The following is a 26,327-nucleotide window of genomic DNA, read 5'->3' on the forward strand; positions in this document are numbered from 1 at the left end:
CGTTCGAAAGCTACCGGCTTCGAGGAAATATAGAAAGAAATTTTGTCAATCGATGAAATTTTATTTATCTCTGCTAATAAAACGAAATTTATTACGAAATAGATTACGAAATCGTCGAAACTGTTGTCCTCGTTGTCGAACGCATAGTTGCGTTCGTCTGAATTTTTTCTTCAACCCGATCGGACAAATAAAAGTCCAGGGATGTAAAATTCTCGGAAACTGAGCTTTCGATGATCGAATTTTATCCTAGATCTTTTTTCTTATTTTTTTTTTCTATACAAAATCACGTCGTCCCCGCTGGTACATATTACTCAACCGGATTTTGTATAAAGCGAAGGGGATTGGTTCAGGCGTGTTACGTTTTAGATATACGACGACCGATATTTTTCGAAAAAAATGTTTTGTCCGAAGCGATACGTGATCAAAGTTATCGGAACGTGATCAAACGGAGACTCTCAAATCTTCCTAGCGAACGGATTACCGTTAATCTATATTTCATGACGCACGGTGAGAAACTAATAGAATTAAAAACTACAGTATCGTAAAAAAGTTTCAAATGATACGATCAAGCGATATTAAAACCTAATAGAATTAGAAACTATAATATTGCATGTAGATCGTAACTGTTAGCTTTTGGTATCACCAAATCGTTTCTAATATCATCGAAAGCTAAATATTGTTTTTCCATTATATTTTCCCCGAAAGAACATCAAAGGATCGGAAAAACTTGATCGTCCATTAATTGTTCGAGTAATGTTCAATATTCTCCATAAATTTTTCCCTTCAGTATTTGATTAACAGTGAACCGACGTTTTCTCTTTTTAATCTTCTTCGCTTCGATGAATAATAATTCAGGGTAAAATTTTGAAAAATAAAGCGTAGAAACATTCTCAAACGAAGACCACTATTCTTCGGTTACGTTCCGTGTCCGAATGGATAATGTAAATCGGTCTTAACGCATTCCGTGAGAGGTCGATACACGTATCGAGGAGAAACCGAAGCCTCCATCGACTCGATCGTAAATCTATCGTATTCTGAGATACGGGGTTCGAATTTCCAGTCTCACAAGATGTAATCAGTCGGTGCTGGCGTTCGAATGCGTTGGCACACGATCGTACGAAGTTTCTTCAAAAATTCTACTATTTCAAAACAACGCGTTAACACTCGGGTATGTTCAGAGCTCATTGTAGACGTAGAACATTCCCTTCATCGTTACTCAATACCGAGTATTTGCGAGTACAGAGCGATAACGAAGCGTAGCTTGAAAGCTGCATTTTTTTACAATATTTCGCGCGAATTTTGAGAGAAAAAATATATTCGATGGCGTAGAGAAATTCAACGCGTTCCAGATTGGAAAAATTATTACTCGAAAGCTCTGCAACATTTTGATACACAACTTCTGATTATTGCTGATTGTAACTTAGTTGGGATACGTGCATTTATTATTTACACGTAGCCGAAAAGTATCATCGGCAACGAGTTACGTTTATGTTTTACTTTCCAGAATTTACATATTAATTATTGACAATTTTTAAGCTCGAGATCGTTTATTGGTAATTTTACAGTGGATCGTTGAACTAGCTGTTTCATTAGCTGCAATAGTACGCGGTCAAAGATACACAGAATGGAAAGTTTCTTGGGAAATTTTTAGCGAACAATTCTCCTTCGATATATTTTCTCGTCAAATTAGGGTAAATGTTGGAAAAATCCTGGCGACCGTTGCGACGAACACGCTCTATGGCGGCTTGCACATTTGTTCCCACCGACACGAAAAATTTCCACGATGACTGCGAATTTGTAGCAGTGTTTTGTTCTTTTTACCCGCGACGAATTTATTTCGCTCTCTTAGACGCTTTCTTCGAGCTGTTGCTCTGAATTTGCATTAAAGCGAATTTACACTTTTGCACTTCGTATGCATGCAAATCGCGGACGATTCATCCACGGTGAATGGGAAAGCTGAAAGCTGGAATATTTACACCGGTTCAATGGTTGAATTCGTTTCGGTAGTTTTCAAAAAATGTCGACGAGCGAAATAGCGAGTGTAGGGATTGGGATAATAAGTTTAGACCTTGCGGGGGAATGTTGTGAAATATTGGAAACTGGAGAAAAATTACGATACTTCCGGTACAAACCAGACACCCTGTACATTGGTGCGAGTCAAAATTGACTCCGGCACAGAACTCTGAACCGCGGTAATCGGATTAGTAGGCTAATAGGACGGTTAATAGTTGGCTTTAAAAATTAATATATTAATGTATGTACAAATACAATTGGATAACAATTTACAAAGGGAATGCAAAGACATCGATATTGTGTATATAAATCATACTATATTATTTATCAAAGGGAATGGAAATTACGGTTAGAAACGTTACGTCAAGTTCGCGAGAACTGTAATAGATCTTTATAATTTTTTAATGTCAATAATCGAACGTTGACTCGATGCAAGTAAAGAGATATCCTACGAGAACGTATTCTGTTCCGATAATAGAACGTTTGAATAGTAGAGCGTTCTGATGGTTAAATATTCGGACAACGGAAGCTAGTATAATGGAGGTTCTACTGGATTATCAGAATTCATCTTTAAGAGCATTAACAATTAAGCGATTTCCACTGGAGTAAATTACGTACTGCTGCTTGATACAGGTTGGCCCATATTTAATTAGATCGAAAATAATTGAATACGGTGCTTACATGGCAAAGATAAGGTGAAATATTTCGTATCGAAAACGTGATGGTTATTCGCGATTAAAAATATAAATAAATTATACTTTGACGTATACCTTGATAAGGGTTGATATCGGTGAGACGATTGCGTCTCCAAAATTCTTGTAGAGAATTTCAAGACGCTCGAAACGATTCGTTCCGTGTTTGGAGTCTCGAATCGAAATAATTTACAAAAATAGATTCCCCCTTTGTTTGTGTCCCTCCTAATGGCCTCGTCGGTAAGGCTGACTCGACAAACCCAGCGTTAGACGCGACTAGATTACGAGCAACTCCGGTTTAAAGTGCTTAAGTAGATTTCTGACGATGCATCCAGTACGGGATAATGAATCATCGGCGAGCTGTGTGCGTTAGAAACACGAGAAAGTTTTCGATTCTTTGCTCGTGACTTTCCCATATACCCTTTGTTTGTTTCAATTACCGGGCAATCGTCGACGATTGCTTTCGTTAGGAATCAAATCGAAGGAACGTAAGAGATCGTTCGGAATAATTGAAGGATCGCGTACTCGACCGATATGATCGTTTATGAAGTTGTTTGACGTTTGGTCGTGGCGTGTTCCAGCTCGTATAAACCTATACGATTATCTCCGAAGTTTCGGGATATGTTCTCCCTAGGATCTCCAATCGTCGAAAAACGCGATACCAGAACTTCTTCGAGAGTAATGTACGAAGTGTTTCGGTAATTCGTGGGATCTACTTCAGGAGTCGATTGTACACACAAAAGCGATGAAAAAGTTTGCGTAAACGTATGATCTACTTATGCGTTATAAAAAAACAGTCGACAGAAAGAACCTCAACCGATTTAGGGAGTATTACGACAATTTGTGTAATCGTGAAACGGTTGCACGAAAGACGCGAAGTATGATTTATAGACGGATCGATTGGTTGCTTATGGGATACAGTTGTTTACTACGGTTTACTACGGTTTACTACGGTTTACTACGGTTTACTACGGTTTACCACAGTTTACTACGGTTTACCACAGTTTACTACGGTTTACCACAGTTTACTACGGTTTACCACAGTTTACTACGGTTTACTACGGTTTACTACGGTTTACTAGGGTTTACTACAGTTCACTACAATCTACTACAATTTACTACAACTTACTACAATTTATTACAATTCACTACAATTTATTATGATTTACTATTGTTTGCCACGGTTTGCGGAAAGTCCGCTCCGTTTGTAAAATTTCTTACATCCCGCAAACAAAGACAAACGTTTATCCTCCCATTGTTATCGAGGTACCCTCGTAATGGGTCCTCGAAATTGTCGGGGTATATTCAACGAGCGCACGTGGCCACCATGGAAACCGTTTTTATCGGTTAAGAATCGATGTAGGTAAACATTTTTGGAGCGGGGGACGCGAATTCGGCGCGACTTCGATAACAGATGTCGCGCAAGGCGAGACTATCGCTTTACCAAGAAAGCGACTTACTTTCTCTCCGTGCGTATTTTCACTGATAATACCCCTTATTGTTGCAAAAACTACGGGCGTTACGTTCCTACCCTGCTTGGAGACTAAATATTGGCCCCGGGCAATGCCGGCAACATTTGAGGAACATTATTTTCATTGCAAACCCCTCGACGAAAATTTAAATTCCCGTCGAATCGGGACCGGCGATTATTTCGCGCAATTTTGCGCGCTCTTCTCAACGACGAAACGTAGTCGCACGATAATTGCCAGCGCTTAGCGTCGCGGAAAATAGCGGAAATTCCGTGGTACTTGTCTAACGTATTGACTTTCGCTCGAGTATTTGCCAGGACGTGTTTAATTGCTTCCCGAGCGCACCGTGATCCGTTCCTTCGTCGTTTCGATCAACGAGAGAGAAAGCGTTTCCCTCGAAGCGCGTTCGTCGCGATAAAAACGACTCGGGGCCTCTCTCTCTCTCTCTCTCTCTTTCTCTCTCGTTCTCACGTTTGCGCTCATCGTTCTCTCTTTACCGCGCGCTCGCATCGCGTACAGTGTTTGCGCGTTGAAATATAGGCCGCCGTGAAAATGGCAAAGAGTATTCGCGAAAGCTGCCGGGATAAGGATACAAACGAGGGTGAAAGAATAAGACGGTAAGAGAAAGAGAGGACGTAACGAGGCACAAGGAAACGAAACGTGATGAAATGGCCTGTTTAGCCGGGGATATACGCGACGCATCGTGAAAAGGCAGGAACGATACAACGGAATATAAACCCCTTCCCTGGTTGCCGGGGCTGGCTCGTCGTATCCAGCCTGTACGAAGCTGCTGGTGGACCGGCGAGGGTGGAAGAGAATAAGAGAGGGTGGCAAAGAGGGCGTGAACGGTGCGGTGGTTTGGCTCAAAGGACGTTGAAGCCAGAATGGGACGCGGACGTTGTCACGATGGGTGTGAGATGGCTGATATTCTCTTCTTGTTTTTTTTTTCTTTCTCCTTTTTCTCTACTCCATTTTTTTCTTCTTTTTTTTTTCTTCTTTTTTTATCAAGAAGGACTTCCTTTCTATCTTTCTTCCGTCTTTATTCCTTGTTTCTTCCTTGTTTTCTATTTTTTTTTCTCCTCTCCGTCTGGCTCTCTTCCTCGCGGACCAACGTTCTCTCGTGAGCGTGGCCCCGGTTCGTTTCGACGACGACAGTGGGAGTAAATCCAGGCGCAACGGTATTATAATTATTTCCAACGTGGCGTCACGGACGGGTACTTTATATTCCCGGTTGGTGGCGAATTTCGATATCGATGCGCTTCGTCGACGTCAATTTTTCAATGATTCTCGTGGACGTTTCGCGGTTACCGGGACATCGACGGACGCGGCGCGAGTCATTCGGTGGGTATTCCTCGCTGGAAATTTGTTTTTCCGTCGAAAACGAAACCTTTGTTACGAAAATGAGGTAAACAGAGCCGTGTATCGTTGCGCCACTTTCGCGGACGCCGTACCTACGCGGTACCGAGCTTCTTGCGCGCAATGTTTAACGAGCAATACGATCCGTGCTCGTTTCAAGAATATTAAAAATATTTCGATATTAATATCGCAAATATTTCAACGTCGAAAGATATTTCAGCTCCGTTCTCCTTACATCCGACCCTTGTCTTATGCCCCCTCCTGCCCCCCTCCATTCGTTCGTCGAGGATCGTCGTAAGGAGGACACGCGATTCTTCGCAAAATCTTATTCCCTGTTCGTTGGAGATACACTTTTGTAAACGATAGCGAGGTAACGAGCGACGATCAACGATCTCTCTTCAATTCGTCCAATTTGATTTTTCACTTCTGGCTACCGTCAAGTTTCTAATAATTTCGTGTACGCTAGAAACCGGATGGATTCCATTTCTCTTCCGTTTCGTTCAATCCGCCTCGTCCGATGCTTTTAAGGAGACGTCGAGGTAAATGACGTCACGGACCATTTTCATAAAAAGGAGGAACGGTCGTATTTACGTAATTTTCCAACGTGTCCCGTATATTATTATTTCCAATGTCGTCGCAGCACGGTCCACGACAAATGTTTGTGGACAATTTCTTCTCGCATCAGCCTTCGCGAATCTACAACCACCGTCCCCCTCTTCGCCCCTCGAGAGTCGCAGTTCCCCCTTGCAGAGGGGTGGTTCTCGTCTTTCGAACTTCCCCTCGGAATTTTCACCGTCGTTCCCCCTTCAGAAGCGTAATAACTATTCTTATTTGCTAGCTAGAAATCTTGTTTGTTCTCTTTTGGTTCTTAACCTCCCCTCCCCCCGTACCCTTCCATTCTCGTGCTCTCCACGGCCGTATCCTCAGAATGTTGAATGGGTTTCTGAAGGGTACTCGAGTATCCACATTCGTCCGACTTTTCGGGTCAGTTTCGGCAGTCGCCTCCTCGGCACGACAGACGCTTCAATAAAAGTTCACGAGTTTCCGTTCTTGGGGCGTCGTTAGCCGAACGCACCTGCGATCTGTATTTCTTTCTTCTTCACGGTCCAATTGACCTCTGCTGGGGGATTGATAACGCCTCGAAACGACGAGATCGATCTCGTCGTTTTTCTCGCGGGAGTCGTTCCTCCTGAATGCGGGGACGATCTTCGAAAGTGGCCATTTTTGGTTATTTCTTTAGAGAAATCCGGAGAAATGAAAAAATTCTCTTCTGGAGTAGAAAAAAAAAAACAACTGCGCGATCCATATGCGACGAGACCGGTTGTAACGAATAAAATGGAACGAAACGACACGAGTCGATCATTCGACCGGATTTTGTACCCTTCTTTGATGGTTTGTTTCCTCGATGTGCATCAGTGGGTCTTTTTCGACCCGTCGCCTCCTCGCGATATTGTCTACGCAACTAGAAATTTTATATTATCATCTCGTGGGATAATACGAAACGGAAAATACGAATTCCATGTGGGGCATTTTTTTTAATAATAGATATCGAGCGTACGGTGAAACGATAGAGCATTTCGAGATTCAATCGTAAATCGTCGCGAGCTGTGTAATTATTATTATTATTAATCGCGTGGAACGTTCGAATTAAAAATTTCGGTGAAATATTCTATTTAATAAAAATACTCTTCCACGTCGCTTTCAGTGACAAGCAATTTTTGTTTCACAATGTGTAAAAATTGAAAACCTAATATTCCACACACGGTATGGAATATTAATATTTAATATTATTTTAAAATTAATATTTAATATCAAATGCAACCCATTTATACAAAAAAAGTGTGTTATTCTCGACGGTGAATAATTTTCCAAATTCCTTTCTCTCTTTCCACGCGCACTCTTAACATTCTAATCGTTTTCAGTGGTGTATCCACTTCACTCCGTAATCTGTTAGCTTGTTCGGAAAGTAATTTCGTTTTCCAAAACGGAGAATATATAATTCAATAAAATATTTATACAATCTGAAAAAATCCATGTTTCGTTTTCACCAAAAAGATCGAAATGACTCTCCGAACAACCCAATAACATCGATGCAAGTTCCGAGATGCATTTCATCCCCAATTTTCCACCTCGGTTCCACGTTACGTCGATGTTGCAATTCAACGTTACTTCGTCGGTTAAAAATCTTTGTTTCCGGGAGTACCGTGAAAAAATAGCTCCGTTCACGTACACCGTGTTCCCCCGTGCGAAGTTAAACGCGTGGCCCATCACAGGAGGAAAGGAATCCGGTCGAAAAAAAAAACAATAAACGACGACGCTATCGGACCGCGTGCACCGATAATACATCACATCGGGCGCGCCCGTGAAAAATGGCCTCACGTAGAAACAATTTCCTGTAAAATATTATGGATCTAATAAACTCGAAGCTTTGTCCTCTCAATTTTATCGGCGCTCGATCCACACGAGCGATCGGTTCCGTGCCAGAGTTAGAGAGGGTTGGGGGGGAGGTCGATCGTCCAGCGGTGCAAACATTTTGTACTACGTCGCAGCACGACGATGAATACACGAGGGGGGAATTAATCAAATTGCAATTTTTTTTCTCGGGCTGGTCGGGTTCGGTCGTGCGGTCGCCGGCCCATCGAAAATTACGAAATTATTGACCGGCACACTTTGCCTTGCTGTGTCCGCCTTGTTTCAATTTTATTGGCGTTGCTCGTTTCAGCGTGAACAGCGATATTACGCATTAGAGATTACGGGGCGCGCGGTCGTTGGACGAGGGGGGGTGAGGTGGGCGCGCGGCGGGCCAGTAAAGGGGGGGGGGCGACGGGTGGCGCGGTGCCGCGCTGCGAACAGGCCGTCGCTCGATGCGTTTGTTTTGCAGAACCATCGGGCTGCGTTCAATCGATACGACTGCGCTCCCATGGAATTATGAGCATTACCCAGGCAGCGGTGTTTTATTTGTTTTGAAGATTTATTTCGAAAATCCCGTCGCGTCGAGTGCATTATACGTATAACGTCGGGGGCATTATGTTGCATCAACCGTATCGTCTCGTCGCGAGCGTCACACCGATTTCGTGCGAGTGCGACTCGTAACTTCGGAGACGTGTATGCGTGTACGTTGGTACACGAATGTGTCTCTCCGTATACGTGTGTACGTGTACGCGGGTGGTATGTGTGTATGTACGTATATATACACAATGCCTGGAAGCATTCGAGTTTAATGAGATTTAAATAATACGAAGTGTTATGTATAGCCGGTCGACCGAAACCGTGGAAACATTCGAAGTCCGTGAAGAATGGTTTTACGTTTATCGCGTTTCTCGTCCCGCGTTCGCTTTTCGTCCCTTTTACGGCCACCTTGTACACCGGGTGATTCGCTGAAAGCTTTCGTATTTTTTTAACGGCACGAGGGTCGAGCTTTTTTGATTTTGCCGGTGTTCGAGAACGTGACGAAATTCTTTTCCTTTCTCTTCCTTTTTTTTCCCCCCCTTCTTTTTCATTGCGTCGTGCAACAACGGGTAAACAACAGGGATTCGTTATTTGTTAATCGCAACGCTTCGGTCGTTAAGGTACACGGTTCGGGCATTGGTGAAACGGTAAATTGAATCGCAACGGGGGAAAAGTATGAACTGGAGGAGGAATTGTTGCGTTACTAGGCTTGAAAAGAAATTATTGTACTCGATGATAAGAATTTAGATGTTGAGATCGAGGGTACGGAGATTAATTAATAATTGGAGAAAATTGAGATAAGGACGAGAATCTTAATCTCGAATACGGTGCATGAATGATTGAATAGGTTGTCAGAAATATAAGGTCGACGTGTGCGAAATATTTAGAATTAAGAAAAAAGTATTTCAGTAAGGAAATAAAAAATGAGCAAGCAAAAGCTGACCGAGCGAAAATAATTCATACTCGTGAATATTTTGTGTATTCGGATAGATTAATTCATTCGTTCAATTTTGTTTACTCGTTCCTTATTTCCTTACCATTTTTTTAATAATTTTATACTGTTTGTACACGTCGACCTCGCGTGTTTGGTAACTGCGCTAGTTTTCGTGTAATTTTCCTCTTCGGCCATTGTGTTTAAGATTTAGTATGGTTGATCAGACGTCCAGAGTTTAATATAACGCGAGAAATTTGGTCAAAGTTATCAAGGTTATTTTATTAAATGTGATTGTACGTTCTTCGTGCGAATGAGAATACCATAATGAGACAAATTCAACCGTACCATACGTTTACAAATTTCCCGGGGAAATATGGAAATAACTCGTGTTTAAATTTGGACACTCCCCATGTTGTAATGTCCACGTAGCTTGTCTCTCTATTTGCGGAAACATTTGGTTTTGAAGCTCGAACGCAATTTTAAACATACTTTGTTTACAAATTGTCCAATAAAATCAAGCGAAATCCGGTCTCGTTGAATACGTTTCATCGTAGTTCGCGTTGCAAACAAATATATTACCTGCGAAAAAAAAAAGAGAAAAAGGATATGCATATATTTTTTGTACCTGTATATACACGTTACTCGACGAATATATTACAAAATACGCGACACGGAGATACGTAGAAAGAAATACGACCAAAGAGAAACATCGATGTTGTTGACAATTTCCAAAACAAAAAGTGAAGCTTAGAATTATTTTTACCCGGTTGTTAATACATTTTTACGAAGCACGGACCCGACAGAAGGTATTAAGGTCCGTTTCTGACGGACCACCCGGTGGAATTTAATAATCTACACACGTGTAGCATTTATAAAGTGCGATGCATTCGATATGACCCTGTTAGCGAAACTGCGCTCCAATGTAGGTGAATTGGAAACAAAAAAGGTCATGCGTGTCATCGCGTCGGAGTAATTAATATCCATTTCAGTCAATAAGCTGCACGTCGGTGCTGCAGATACGGTTAACCGATTCCTCTTTCTCTCTCCTTTTTTGACTATTTTCGATGCAGTCGCAGCTGCACGCTTGCACGAAAACGTCATCTACGTTATCATTGTGGAGCGTAACAAAGTGCAACGAATGTCTTTCACGGAATTAATTACGATGTCTCCTTTAACGTTGAAGCTCATAATAACGGTAAACCAGTATTGTTGGAACATAACCCTCGATGGAATTGAATATGTATGCATAATTAGCATCAACATTAACGAATTCGCCGTACATTTTATTGTCGCTCATAATGGAATTACGTCCAATTAGTTTCACCGTCCTTATTCGTTTATTTATTCACTAACGAGATAAACCCTTTAGCGAACGCTAACACAATATCTCTATGTTCGTTTAATCAGCGCGTTGTTGTTTGAAAAAAAAGAAAATTCTACCGCCAACTTATTCAAAATCGAGGAACCCGCAAGAACGATTTAACCGAGATTGCGATACGGGATCCGTTAACGTTCGACGGTACGACATCGATTATCGAGTGTCAAATTTAAGATTAAAATTTCAATCGAAGTTAAACTTTCGAACGATGCAATCGAATCGAAATTTTCCTTAAATAATTACGTTCGGAGCGCACGATGATTTCGTTAATTTCTAAACTTATTCAATTTCGTTACAAATTGATCGTAATTATAATTTCATCGCGCTAAAGGTCCGTCAAATTGAGTAATCGTACAGTTTATACAAACCGATGGCACGCGTGCGTTCGAGCAGAATATCGTATTTAGAACGATACGCGGATCAATTCACCGAGGGATACCCGGTAACTGGTTAATAGACACTTATCGTACACATTGCGTTCGAAAACTCGAGTATCGTGCACCGTGTTCGTCGTTTGTCCCTTACCCTTTCCCTCTCTCTCTTCGTTTCCCCTACCACGTCTCTTAAACGTCTTAGCGTCAGTGCTGAACGCTCGAGCGTTGGCAACAGTGGCATTCCCAGACTGCTTGCCGTGCCGATAAAAGCAGTGTATCTTGCGAACGCCAGGGAAAAGTGCCTTTAGACAGCCGGGGGAATTTACCTCGAGGGAGAGTGTGCGATAGGCATTCCAAAGAGACGAGTTGATAAAATGCGTATTATCGAAAGATTTACCAATTTACGTGCTCGTTCCCGAATAAAACTAGCGGAACTAACGCCACCGGGAATCGAAGAGTTTACCGAATCACCCGCGATCGTTCCGGCAGTTTTATTTCGAATAATGGTTCACCAGTTCGACGAGGCGGGCCGGGATGCCGTACGCGGGCGAAAAAATCGACGTAAAAGTATGATCGCGTAAAAATTGTGGCGTCGCGAAGCACCACCGCGAAGGAATCATTCGCGAATCGACGACGACAGTCGGTTCTCAATTCCGCGCGATAGAAAATTAACCGTGAAGCACTTCGCGATCCTTAATTTTTCCACTCGTCGCTCGTCGGGATCGTTCGTGCGTCGTATTATTAACGAGGGGCGGGTGGGGTGGGGTGGGATGGGGTGGGGTGGGGTGGGGGTAGCGGCGGATTAGCGGGAGTGGGGGTACTCGGGTTCGAGCGTTCAGTAACAGCGAACGTCTTCATTGGAAACGACGGCTGATCCGATCATTTATTTTACGCGAGGACTCATTTCTCGTACATTACGCCGCGCTGCCAAGATTTATGTATTTTCGGGGGATAGAACTGTACTATCTGCTTTATGACTCGGCAGATGAGCGGAATGGCTTTTCCACCCTTGCGCGCCCACCCACCGCGTCCCCGTGATTCCACGTCCTATGTACTCCCAAAGGAGTCCTTTCTGGCAACGACCGCCGTGCCGCGCCGCGCGCCGCGTTGCTAAAGCATCGACAACTTTTAATGCTCCCTTTTGATTTTCCGTCCACTCTTTAACGTTCCTTCGTTCGGCAGTCGTCGTTTTCTTTTTTTCTTTACCTTTTTTTCTCTTTCTTTCGTTTTTGTCCCTCCCCCCGATTCTTTTTCTCCACCCGCTTCTCTTTTTAATTGGTTTACGCTCTTGTTCGCGTTCGCCGCCGCCGATCGGAGGAGCGAAACGGCTAAAAAGGCGCGACGAGCGGATGACGTTCAATTTGCGAAAAAAAATCCTCGCCGTATCGCGAATAATAAGTAATGCCGCGGCGTTTCGCCGAGTATCGGGAATTTTTCGCTGGATAAGATACAATTTCACTGTAACGACCGTGCTTTCGAATGAACGGGATTGATCGAAAGGAGGAGGGACCGGGAGAGGGAGGGGGCGGTTTGGTTGGCTTCTCTCGTCGTTTCGGTCGGGTTTTCACCGATCGGGCCGCGCAGGCGTTCGACTCGTCATTTTTGCTGACACTCGAAATCCTCGAGCACGGTTCAATTCGGAATACGCGTGGTATTTTGGATTCTTTAGAAGAATCTAACGTGGAATCGGTAAACAACCGGGTTGAATGTGTACACAGGTGCGATAAATTACACGAAAGACCGGCAACGTGGATACTTAACCGTTTTAGCGACAAAGGGCGCACGCGTGCACGCCCCGGGTGCTTTAAGAATATCGTTAACCCCGTTTTCGTGCAACGTACGTAAAGTATCTGCTTTATCGGTTAAATTTCTGATTCGCGGCGCTCGATGTAAAATCTTAACGAGAGCCGGGGTTCTGCCCTTTCGCGGTTAAAAAAAAAAAAAAAAGAAGAAAAAGCCTCGTCGGACCGTTTCGATCGACGATTCTCGGTGTACACGCAAGCGTGGGGATAATTGAAACAGTGGGTGTAAGTTTCGCGCTTGTCGCGGCACCGCGATCGTTGCGATTTGTATTTATCTTTACACTCGGTATCGTTCGCTCGAGTGCTACGAATATAGACTGGGAAATTTAATACGACTTTTGCGCTAATCGACCGGTAAATCTCGCAAAAAAGGAACGAAAAAGTAACGAGAAGTACGTGTCGCGAAACCGAACCGTTTAAAAGATGCAACGGGCAGCCAGAAGTGCGAGTCAACAATCGTTGAAATTTGTAAATTGCTCGATTTCATATTTTCGATACAAATATTTTCGCACATGTGTTTACCAAGACGGTCAAAGTATATTGAATCGGTTCGATTATAATTCGATGGGCAAATATTATTTTCAATAACAGAATTGATTCGGCCATTTCATCCGCAACAACATAATATTTAATATCAATAGTTTTATCGTATTACGCTCTCATTTAGCGGTGAACGTAATTTTAATAAACGATCCTCCGATCGTTTTAAGCAGTATTCACCTAGTCGTACAAATTTAACGTCGACAAAAGTTCCAAGATAGATTCCACTTGCAAAAACCTAACGTTCAATATCGATGCTCTTATCGCGTAGAAGTCTCCTTCCAAATAAAAACGATTTTAATAACCGATCCTCTGATCATTTTAAGCAGTATTCATCTAGTCGTACAAATTTAGCGTCGACAGGAGTTCCAAGATAGATTCCACTTGCAAAAACTTAACGTTCAATATCGATGCTCTTATCGCGTAGGAGTCTCTTTCGAAATAAAAACGATTTTAATAACCGATCTTCCGATTACTTTCGAGCAGTGTCTCCATCTGGTCGTAGAATCTAGCATCGACAAAAGTGGCGAGATAAACGTCTGAAAATTTGATCAATTCCCCTCTTGTGAACTTAGTCGGTAAATAGTACGGTAGCGCGAGCTTATTAAACTTCGTTGGAGAACAGTATCGAGCATCGATCACGGGATATTACATTTCCCAAATCCATTCGAGAGATCGTTTCCTATATATTACCACATTTATTGGCCGTGCTGGTACAACACAATAAATACGGGGCTGATCTAAAGCATCCGAGGCAACCAATCGAATCTTTCGCGGAAAGCGTACAAAGGCGGCTCTTAACGGCGATTTTCGTAGAATGCTCGATAAGATCCCGTCGAGTGCGCGGAGCTATGCGCGCTAATAAAACGGCCACTTTTGATCCCCGGTTTCCCTCCCCCTCTTTCGTCCCGCCCCCATTGGATCCGCAATTTCGGTGAACGCGGAGGAAGCTACGCGGAAATTCCAGGTGGTTCTCCAGGATTTGTCTGAGGGTGTTTCAGCGGGGGAGAGAGAGGTAAAATCTCTCCCTCCTTTATCCTCCATCTTTCATGAAGACGCAACGGTCCGCGAATGGTCCGGCGGACACGTCGATGCGCATCCGTTCGACGATAAGCAAGTTCCTCTGTCATCCATATCGTCGGGGCCGTACGTTCCACGAGCATCGAGATGGAAGTAAATATTGGAACGGGAGACGATCGTTCCGCTCGATCTTTCGCCCGCTGGTGGACCTATACACCCGTTCGGCTCCGCTCCGTACCGGTCCGCGCCGTTTCACGTACGATGAAGCGGCATCGATCCGCGCGACGACGTCCGAATATGGGGGCATTATCTGGCGGTAATGACGGCGCGTGCATGAATCGATGAAGAGACAAAAGAGGATAGAACCAGAGGAGAGACGAAGGACGGACGTAACCGGACAGAAACGGACCATCGCATTATCGTTGCATTCACGCTCGGACAAACCCGTTGAATCGTTATGGATAAGCTATTGATACAGGAGAAAACGGTCAGGAGGGGGACAGGGGGGCGTGTGCATTTTCCCTCTCCGTTTACGTTCCCCCCTGCCCCGATGGAACGGAAATTCGTGCATTTCGACGTCACCCGGCCGCAGAAACGGGACCCTCGGGGGTAGGTAGGTAGGTAGGTAGGTAGAGGGGGGGTGAACCGCGGGTCCATTTGTAAAATGTTCCACTACGGAATATTTTGCACGAGGTACGCGAAACGGTGGCGGGAGAAATCGAATCGGTAACAGCGTTGCGCCATTCCGTCGAAACGATTTAGCAACGCGAGCGAACCGAAAAGCCTTCAACCCCCGATTTGTTTCGTCGAAGTCAAACACTCTGTTTTCCATTGGACGGTTTAAAAAACCTACGTATAAAACCCGCGCGTTTCACCTATTTTTGTTTCTCTCTCTCTCTCTCTCTCTTCTTTTTTTTTCCCCCGGTTTCCCACCCTTTCTCCGGTTTCTGTTTGTTTCCTTCTTTCGAGCTGCCATTCCGCGGCGGTATCCGCGTTTTCGAGCGAACCGATCCGACGATCGGTTGCCACGCTGTGCGTGTTTCGGGACTCGCGTGCGCGAAACGGGGGTACGGGGGGAGATTTTTGCGCGCGCGGACGCCCGCGACGGGGTTATTGCACGGGAGACAAGAATACGCGCAGACGTAGAAGCTGATTTACGTTCGAGTGTTCGCGACGCGAGAACGCGACACGAATAACTCCGTGGAGGAAGGGAGGAACAGAGGGGGTTGGGCGCGTGTAACGTGCGTCTACGAAGAAGCGTTAGGCACGCGTGCGTGTGCCCGATCTTCGTAATTTCGCGGTCGCGGCCGAGGAGGGGTGGGGACCGGCAGGAAGAAGAGTGGGGATGGTGTAAGGAGTGGGGGAAGATACACCACGCGTCCGCAGAGTCTTTCTCTCGATATCGCTCGTCGAAAGTAACGGTGACCATCGAGGTATAGAATTTTCTCACGTGGAGTCAATTACATCGAAAAAGGGTAAATTTTCTTCGAAACGAAAGCAAGAAACGGCTCAGTTTGAAACGATATTTCGGTCCGTGTTTCCCGCGGCGTTGTTCGAAAATACTCAAAGTATCGATTTATCGGAAATAATTGAAAACAAGAGGCGTACCGAGCAAACTCCGAAACAACAAGCATTTCGAATAAGTTCAGAAACAATAATGTTATCGTTTACGCGACGAATAAATGTTTGCGCGTCGTCTATGAATTTATTGGTCATTTGCGAACGCGAAGTTAGTAATTTTTTAACGACGTGTTCGCCGCTCGTATTTTTCGGCAAAGTTCGTACCGTAACCTGTTGAAATCCCTGTATATTTTACGTTTATGTATATACGGGCGATTAACGCATCGCGTGTTTGATTTAGCGAATTCAATTTGGTAAATATCAACGAAGTGTTTTCGTTGTGTTTCTTCATTTCTCGGGATTATCGTCATTTTAACGACGCGAAGGAAGTCATTTTCAGAACGTTGCGTACTCGAAACGCGCCGGTTATTTTCAAGTGCGTTGTTTCGTTATTTTTAATAACAGAATTATTGTTTCACATACCAATCGTAAAACGGTATAACGACTGATGTCGTTAGAGATGTTATTGCGTTTTACGAGGAATCAAAATAACACGATCACCCCGAAGAGAATCGATCAATGGCTGGACTATTTTTCGACAATGTATATATACCGATAAAGTGATTCTCAATGGGGTGGCTCTCTCGAGTCACTGACTCTTTCGTCGAGTCGAAGAGCGCTCGAGTCACATCTGACCGTGCAGTCGCGTCACGGAACGGTCAGTAGCTACGTCTGTCCGTTCGGTCGAATCTAGAAGCGGTCAGCTGTGATTGTTTCGCTCGTAAGACAGCGGCTGACCTCTGAAGCGCTCCGACTGTAGCTGTCCCTTCTCGCCGACACGATCTTAGTGGCTCTCGTCGACTAAACAGTCGTGCGACGGAAACTCGACTAGTGGGCCCGGCCTCGTTGAATCGGGTGTGTCACGGAGCGCCGATTGACTGGCATTCGGGACCGAGAACGCGTCTAATGGACTGTTTCCGGTAATGCGATTGACTTTAATTGCGACCCTCGTACAAAAAAAGGAACGACGCGCCTTCGAGCGGTGCGGGTCTATTAGGTTTAATGGCGATGCAAGGGAGAACACAATGAGACATTAAAAATAATTGGTTACCAAGGCTTGGCTGTCTTCGCAGGGACTTGGGTCCGTCCACGAACGGTTTCGTCGTCGAAACAGGTGGTAATTTCATCGATCCTCCTTCTCGATCACCACGATCGACCAATGTCTCGAGCCACGTTTCACCTTCGCGGGTCTCCACGTTTCCTCGAAGATCGTTCATAATCGCGTCCTCGGCTCGCGTTCTTCACCGTTCGACGTTCCAGCTGCTCGTTATCGCCCGTTAACTCGTTTATAGGAACGCACTCGTCGCGACACTCGTCGCGTTCGATCCGTGGAGAGCAAGCGGGTGGGTGCTCGGCTCTCTCGTAAAAATCTCTTTTCCAAACGTGGAATTGTGCCACGATTGCGCGACACGGGACCGTGCACGGTGTAACTTTCACTCGACGGTGACGATTTCGAGCCGTGGTGTTCTCCTTGAGAGGAAAACAAACGCCCGCGGTGAACTGCGACAAATTTCCGCGGGACACGGTACATAATGCGCGATTCGATGACGTTTGGACAATCGTTTAAATAACACCGGACGGAGCGCGTCGCGCTACATACTTGACGATAAATAACATTTGTACCCGGGCGACGCTTTTCACCGAGTATACGGCCGTTGACACCGTTTATTTTTGATTAATTGGAAAGCTCGTGTCACCGTCACCCGGCGCCCAACGGCGAGCTGCAATGCAATTTGCTCTGACACAGTTCCCGGGGAGTGTTTTTTTTTTCCTTCTTTTTTTTTCTCTTTTCTCTTCTCTTCGTCTACCCGGTATGACAATCTCCTCGATTGCCTTCGACGGTAGCTTTAATTTCTTTCTCGATACGCGCGACGGAAGTGCCGCTACCGAAAGAAGAGCCGCTTCGCTCGTTTAACGACCGATCCCTCGTCCACGGGGAAAAAGTTACTTTCGCGAGGAAATGCGACCGGTCGGGCACTGACTAATCGATCTTGTCTTGGATAACAAAGAGAGGAGCCGTTCGATCGCATCGCTGCCCGGCGAGCGTTCTCAGAACCTCGAAACCGTGGGATACTGCGAGCCTGAGACTCGTAACGCCCGAATTGAACTGACCCGCATACGTGAGCCAACCAACTCGTCGCACCTGACACAGTAGACTCTGAAACAAGACCCGATACGAAGATTCTCGGACACACGGGTCTCGGATGTAATTGACCTAGAGACTCGTGAGTCACTGTACGGACGATTTTCGATACGAGAGATTTCATACGGATGACTTCGAGCACTACTCCGAGGACGATACAGACGTCCACGAGTACGAAGAGGGTAATTGTGACGATTCGTGGTACACGGTGAGAGACGCGTCACTGGGTTAAGATATCAATGGATCGTGAGACTCGATCCAGATGACACGCAAAGACGCGATAAACACGTGAGACTCGACGTGGACTGCGAGGATCTCGAAGGTTCGGGAGATTCACGGAGGTTCGAAGAGATTTCGGTAGTACCACAGAGTTTGGAGGATCTTGAAGGTCTTGGTACTTCTAGATCCTCCGTTCCATCGCTGGAATCCCTACGATCTTCCTGAACTCGAGGAGTTCGAGACTTTTCGGAACCTTTGGCATACCGCGGGTTCCGGGTAACTGTTACGAGCGGACTCGTTTTGTAAGTCGAAATTTTCAGTGTCAGATGTCCCTAGTTGTCCATATTGGGTTTTACTTGGACGAAACAGAGCCGGGATTCGTCGAGTTTTTCCCGTATTCGATTATTCGAAGTACCTCGATATTCGTACGTATTCGAGTAAATCAAGTTCTTTAAGTTGATCTTTGTTTTTCAATTTTATTTTTATTCAGTATTACGAATAATTGATATATTCTAATATTGATATTCAAATACTCGAATATTCGAATAATGATATTAAAATACTTCCATGTTAGAATAGGTACTGATGTATTCGAATGTTGATATTCAAATGCTCGTATATTCGAATACTTAAATATTTGAAAAGTAATCTTTAAAACTCAAATATTCGAATATCCAGATACTCGAACAATGATACTGGACTATTCAAACATTCGTAATTCGATTCGTAGGATTCGTATACCCATCAAATATTCCATCGTCACGATAATCGAATAATCTCGGTCCTTGTTCAAAGTCGTATGCACCGCCTCTAGAAGTCCAGAGTGCAACGGGTCTTACAAGTGCGATTGCACGGTATCGGGTCGTTGGTATTGTAACGGTCGTTGGTATTGAGACGGGAAAGTAGGTTAGTTGTCAGGATAACGCAGACTCAGGGGCGGTTGCCATTGTATTCTTCGGATTTAGCGATACTTGTATCAACTTCTGCGAACCTGTGGTCAAACTGCACCGGATCGTACGTATCCTGAATCATCGATATCCTACACCGCCCCTCGAAAACCGAGAAGAAATTATCCTCGAGTGTCGAACACGAGCGCGTCGTAACACTCTTTTGGAAACTCGCCTCGTACGTTGAAAATCGTCGTTAAATAACGAAGCAATTAAAAGTGAACGAGTGCGGAGCCACTATCGCGACGAATTGTGTTTCAAACTCTCAAGTGCACCGTCACACTTACGGTAGGAAACTCCGCACCGTGGACGAGCTGGGAAAATAAAATTTCCTCGTCGCGGAGAGGGGTGGGTTGGAGAACCAGCGTAGAAGGGCAGGGAGAAGATAATTCTCCGCCATCGTGGACAGAAGTTGTTCATCGAATTACAGGAACAGCGATACGCGGCATAGTGCGTTCTTTAATCACGGCTACGATCAGTCCATAAATTCGGTCTCGTAGTCGAAAAGGGGTGACCGCGGGACAATTTGGACCCGAATTTAACCGTTCGCGCGAGTGGATAGTCACGACGGGGGAAAGGAATTTATTGGATTGCGGAAAATGGTCGATTCGTTCGTTTCGCGCGCGCGCGCGTTCGCTCGGCCTCCGCAAAAAGGGACAGAAGCGGATACAGCAGGGTTAACATCGGCAGTTAAAGGTATTTATCCTAATTGTAATTGCAGACTTACGGTTCAGGTTTCGAGGGGACGTTTCTCCCTTTACCTCGTCGCTCACCTTCTCGTTCCTTTGTAACCGCGGGCTGGAAATAACGAAAGTTTCGGGAAGTTTCGAATTTGAAAGAGGGTGGCGGCCGGATTCGGTTCGTCTCGAACGGGACCGATCTTGCTCGAAATAATTGCATTATCATTGGCGAAAAGTTTATGGAAATTCGCGCGAGGGGGACAGACACCCGCCTCGTAGTATCGACGAGGCGTGGGCTGATGCCGCGCGACAAAATTCTCGTCGTCGGTGTGTGTTGTTCGCGCTTACTTTTCGCATTACCGTGCAGCCAACCCGAGTAATTTGCATTTAGAAAATGCCTGTCTCCGCCCCACCCGCACAGCGACGGAACCGCTAACGTTAATCCAATTCCTCTTCGTAACCAGCAGTTTTTAACCGACGCTCGTCAGCTTTCTCAGGCTGGTCAGGAAGATCTCTCTCTCTCTCTCTTCTTCTCTCTTCCTCTCTCTGTTTCTCTGTCGCGTTTTCATCCGATTCCGCGTCACGGCGACACGTTTGCAATTACACGCTTCGTTTGTACGACGATCGTATCGCGGTGACTGCGAAACGCCTTAAATTCAACGGTTCCCTCGCCGAGACTTTCCGCGCGCCGACAGAGTCTCTCTGTCTTCCAGTTAAGTGAAAATTCGGGTAGACGGGAGAGACGTACACGGTGTTCCCGAATACGGTGGATTCTCGTCGCGCGATCGCCGGATTTGATTCGTCGTACGATCTCGTCGCTATTCCCACCATCGAGGGGAAATCCCCGTCGGGGGCAACGAAGCGCGAAATACGACACGAGCCGGCCGTTGGTTCGCAAGAAGCCGCCGCTTGCTGTTTAAACGCCACCAGACTTGATGAAAAATGAAATTTAAGTATTTTTCGAGAGATTTAAGTGCTGCATTTTTCCAGAGTTGCCGCGGGTATACCATCGTAGCGATCCTGGTTTTATCTTGTACTTTATTATCTGGGTTTGCATCGGGTTGTTCGGAATGTGATTTGACACACGAATTTTTTAGAGAATTATTTATCAAACATTTTATTAAATTGTCCTCATCGTTCTCTTTCACTTGCTCTGTCTCTCAAGTTGTCCTTCTGATCGTTTTCTTTCACTCGCTCTCTCTCTCAAGTTGTCCTTCTCATCGTTCTCTCTCACTCTCTCTTTCTCTCAAGTTGTCCTTCTTATCGTTCTCTCTCACTCTCTCTTTCTCTCAAGTTGTTCTTCTCGTCGTTCTCTCTCACTCGTTCTCGTTCCCTGTCCTTTTCTTCGGCCACTACCCATGTTGGCAAAATATTAAGTATTGCGTCATTTCTGTCCGCTGTGAGCGTACACCCAATGTTATCGTTTCTGAGAAACTGTCGAACCATAACATCGAGTCATAAACATCGCGACTCTAGAAGTTACAGAAGCTCGGCATAAGATCGTTGCGTCAGTCTTTCGGTGATCGGGCATTCGGAAAGTCTGACGGTGTCGCTTCGCGAGTTTGAACTTGGTCACGGTGCAACAGATGCAAACAAACATTTGTTTTGCGCTCGGTGAACGTGTCGAGACTGTTCGCGCGTGTCGTCGACGGTTCGCGAAGTTTCGTGTTGGAAATTTCAATCTCGTGGACGCTTCGCGGGAGGAGATCCAACGAAAGTCTCTAACGAACGAACGATCGAGTTGGTACAGAAGAAAATTCCAGAATCGACAGGCCGTGAAGTTGCATTTTACTTGGAATTTATAATACTATTCGAGTGTTCTTGTTTGTCCCCACAAACAAAGTTCCGCCTCGAAACCCAATGTGTGTCGATTTGTTCTTTGTGCTCTGTTCGATATTAAAACGTTCGAGAATTCTTCGATCGAAAAGTACATTTTGCACAACGTAATTAGGAGAAGTCTTCGTGAACTCCTAAAAAGAATTTAATCGTGAAAAAAGGAACGTGTTGGGTGTACGATGCGTGAATATTTTACTGTAAATTACTCGATACAAATACATATGTTGAACAGAGTACAAAATAACGCAAGATTGAACGTAGCGATAAGAATAATAAAAAATATTAAATTTCCTTCCCTTCGATCGCTACAGAATTGTTTAGACTTCTACAATCTAGAGACGGTAAGAAATTTGACAAGTTGATTCTTTAACGACTCCGAAGATTTTTAGAAAGAACATTAAACTGGAGTATTATAGTATACATGGACGGTATACTGTAATAAACAACGGTGGAGAATAATTTGAAGTAAATACGAGTCGTTGTTAAATACCGAATCCCCGGAAGACGTATACCAGTCGATAGAATTTATTAAGCAATAAAAGGGAAAGGTGAGCGAATCTTTCGCGTTCTACGCGTTGTAAGGCTCTCTCCGGTCCCGATCTTACTACACTTTGCTACAGTCGGTGTCCACTGAACGATAAAATGGTTTCTTTCGGCGCTGTCCACTTGTTTCGCGCTACGTCATTTCGTCGCCCGGTTTCAACTTGCACCGCGACGCACCGGCATCAGTCAATCGGTGTACGCTAACTTGATAAGTACTCTTGTCCAATTCGGTGTAATTCGAGCTTGTTTGCTCTATGAATTTAAACTCCGTTCGAACGCTGCGGAAGCATCTCGTAAGATATGCGTGGCGTTCCGAGAAGGTGTGGTAAGCGTACAGTATCTACCTAACCGCGGAGAAACGGTTCAACGAATTTGTCTCCGGAGATTTCCACGCGACTAAAATTTCTTAAATCGTCTCGCGAGCTCGACGATCTCGATCATCTTCGTCGAGCTTCGAGTAATCGAGAGACTGGTAAGATTTCTATCCCGGTGAACGTTTCGAACAGCGAACAAAATGGATAAACATCGTTTCGAACTTGTGAAGTTAGAGTTTGATTCAACGAAATATTTTCCAATCGAACGAACGTCGCGAATAAATCGGTAGAGAATTTTTCATTCCGGTAAAATTTTTTTTACACTGGAATTTTCGTACACGTTGATCTTGTTCGTAGAAAATTTTGCCCTGTGAATGTTCAGATTCTAATGTGTGGTTTATTACGTTTATTACGCAGGGATCTCGCGTGTCCGGTATTACAGCGATTTAAGCTTTGTGCGAACGACCAACAGTGCAGTGTGCTTTTCTCGACTCTCTGCTTGCGACTGACTGTAAAAAACCTGAAAAAGAAAGTAATGGTCAAATCGTTAACCGCGCGCACAGACCTAACCCAGACCGTTTATCACCAACATGTGGCACTACCTAAGTCATTATCGCACTTACTCGAATACTTTGTTCGCTTCTGTCGTCAGCGATGTTTGAATATTTAGCGCAAAAGATACAAATCTATACTCGAAAATCGAGCAAACTTTAGTTGGTATTTCTTCGAGAGGAAAAAAAAATAACGAGAGGTGATTACAATCGAATCGCGACGAGTGTGGTATTTCAAGTGTTTCGATGTAAAAAGTAAAGCTGCGCGAACAATTTTCCCCCGTTACACGACAATAATCTCAGTTGAAAGTTTCTAATGGAGATAAATTGAAACAAACGTCTGGTTGCGCGGCGTTAACGCGAATCGAATCGTAATCCCTAAGGGTGCGAAAATTAATATTATCTTTGAAGATGGATAGTCTGATTCATCATAAATTCGAATTACCGAATGCGTTATACTCGCTGAGGTTCAGAGAGGGAACTTTAATCACGGCCGGCCGGAAACCTGTTAACGGTGTAATTTTCATAATCGCCAAACGATTGTCGAACACCGATATTCATTCGTTATTTTCTCGTTGCACGCGAGAAAGAAACGAATGACGAAACGATCGCCCGGATACGAATCGTAGCTATGTTTCGCTCGTCCCCGACACAGAGAATCGAGAAATTAATCAACGCGAGATACGAGAGAAGGAAGTTCTAGCGTCGAGAATCGCGGCCGAGGACAAGACCCCGAACCGTTTTGCATGTTCTTGTTGTACGCATGTTATACGAGTTATGGGAACTCCTGCGATTCCGTTTCCGTTGTTAATGCAATTTTAATGCGTGTTTCTGAAATAATGCAACGAGCAAATAATGAAACTTCCCCGATCGATACCCGAGCGTTCCGAAACGAACGTAGCGGTAAATTAGCGTGTTCTTCAGGTGTTGGTTGAAATCGCACTTGCTCCAAATGAAATGTGTCCGTTTGTTAATAAAAAAAACTCTTTGGTAAGTTTTAAAAAAATAATTTTTAAAACAAATTTTTTTTTTAGATTAAAAGATTAGCAAAAATTTATTACTTCGTTTCGAGGGGGCACGTAGCTTTGTTATCGCGAGAGAAGGAGAACTTCTTTCAGAATTTATCGGAGAAAAATTACTCGACCAATCGGTTTGATTTTTCTTCTGTCGGAAAGGGAATAGATTGTAGATTGTTTAAAGAAATTGGTTAGAATTTTGTACGAGCGAATCGCGAGCAAGAAATTAATTTCGGAGTACGCGCGCAACGCGTTGTTGCACCGCGTCGATTCGGACGATTATAGTTGCCCGGCGTGAAAACGGATGGAGTTTGATTAAATTTCGTTGTATTAATTATCACCTGTTGGAGGTCGATTTTTCGAATTTTGAAAAATTGAGAGAGCTGCGCCATTCGAAAGGAAATGACTTTTTACGTCAAACTTTCGTTTCTCTATTAATGAATAATATTTTGAAAAGTTAAAAAATACGAAAAAAAAATGACTCTGATCGAAGATCACATCGTGAGATATATACGTGCATCGAATTTCGTGGAAAAATAGAGAAAGAAGTGTGTTTAAAATTTGACAATACATTATTTTCAAAGTTAGAAACTATCGTTTTGTACATGAAAATTGTATTTTCATTGTCCCACGAACGTCTCAAATTATTCCCGAATGTACGCCATTACAATTTCAACCGTGACTTCGTAAATTTCCCAAAAATGTTCCCACGAAACTTTTCGCAAAATATTCTTCGCGCTGTGCGCGATAAATAAGCAAAAAGGACAAGTTTTTTTTTTTTACCAACTCGTAAAAGGTTCCCTCAAAGATTAAACCTTACAACAGTTTGGGGAAACTCCTGTTTAACAGCATCCTACGGACTGAATTTCTAATGAGAGCACCGTCTAAGATACGCCCAACGCCGAACGGTTTAATGTTTTCGTTAATTAACCATTGTCAACGTTTTTCCACCGCGAAAGAAGCGTCACGGTGTACGATTCGAGTCGGTTCCCGCCAGTACACGACTACTATTTGTTCGACCGAAAGTTCGTAATTAATTTGTAGGGCGATTATACACACACGTTGTTGCACACGTCTGCCTGTGGAAGTCGCAAATGGAGATACGTGTTTATGCTCGGAAATATTAATTATACGCGGTTATAAACTTCGCGCGAGATGTAGCTTATAGTTTTCGGTTATCTTCCTTTTTTTTCCACGCTCCTGTCCACTTTTTTCTCTCTCATTCTCTCTCTCTCTCGCGGTGCGGAGAGGGTGCGTTTTTTGTTTCGCCAGGTTTAGAAATTGTCCCAGTAATTTGCCAGAGGACCCGAACAAACAAGTGCGAACTCCTCGTTTTGCAGACGCAATGGCGGGACAATATTGTCCCACGGAAATGGAGAATTCTCTCGTCGACCGAGTGATTTGTCGTAATTACGGATTTTCGTTTTTCTCGTTTCGTCGGCTGGTCCCCCTTCGCTCACCCTTTTTCCTTCGCGACGCTCGGACGACGAGCCGGGGTTAAAGAAAGCAATAAGAGGGTGCTTCGATACCGGGGGACTTATCGAAAAATAATAAGAAATTTGCTGTATGCTCTCCGCTCGGTCGTACGTGTCCACCCTGATCTCCTGTAGGAAGATTCACTTACGATTCGGTTCCGCGTATCACATTTCACAACGTGTAATCGTGCGTTTCGCGTCTACGTCGTTTATCGTCCGATTCGACGATATCGATTAAACGTTAATTTATATACTTTAATATCAATTGGACATTATCGTCCCGATGTTTCGATATTAATTTATTTTCCCGTTACTTGGGGTAACGCGTGTCCGATACCCCGCGTCCGATGAAAATTAAAATATATTCGAAACGGTGTTAATCTGTTTATCGTTTTTACGCGGACGGGGTAACGACCCGGTGAAATTTCTCGTGTAATTTATTAAAATTTCTCCGTA

At 44.3% G+C, this 26,327-nt stretch overlaps 1 protein-coding gene across 1 annotated transcript in view; it reads left to right on the forward strand.

The window, feature by feature from the left end:
* Tei (irregular chiasm C-roughest protein teiresias) overlaps positions 1-26,327 on the forward strand; it is a 516,885-nt gene that overhangs the window by 952 nt on the left and 489,606 nt on the right. The gene's annotated exons all lie outside the window — the stretch shown is intronic.

Source organism: Ptiloglossa arizonensis, chromosome 10 (genome assembly GCF_051014685.1).
Source record: "Ptiloglossa arizonensis isolate GNS036 chromosome 10, iyPtiAriz1_principal, whole genome shotgun sequence".
Taxonomy (NCBI): Eukaryota; Metazoa; Arthropoda; class Insecta; order Hymenoptera; family Colletidae; genus Ptiloglossa; species Ptiloglossa arizonensis.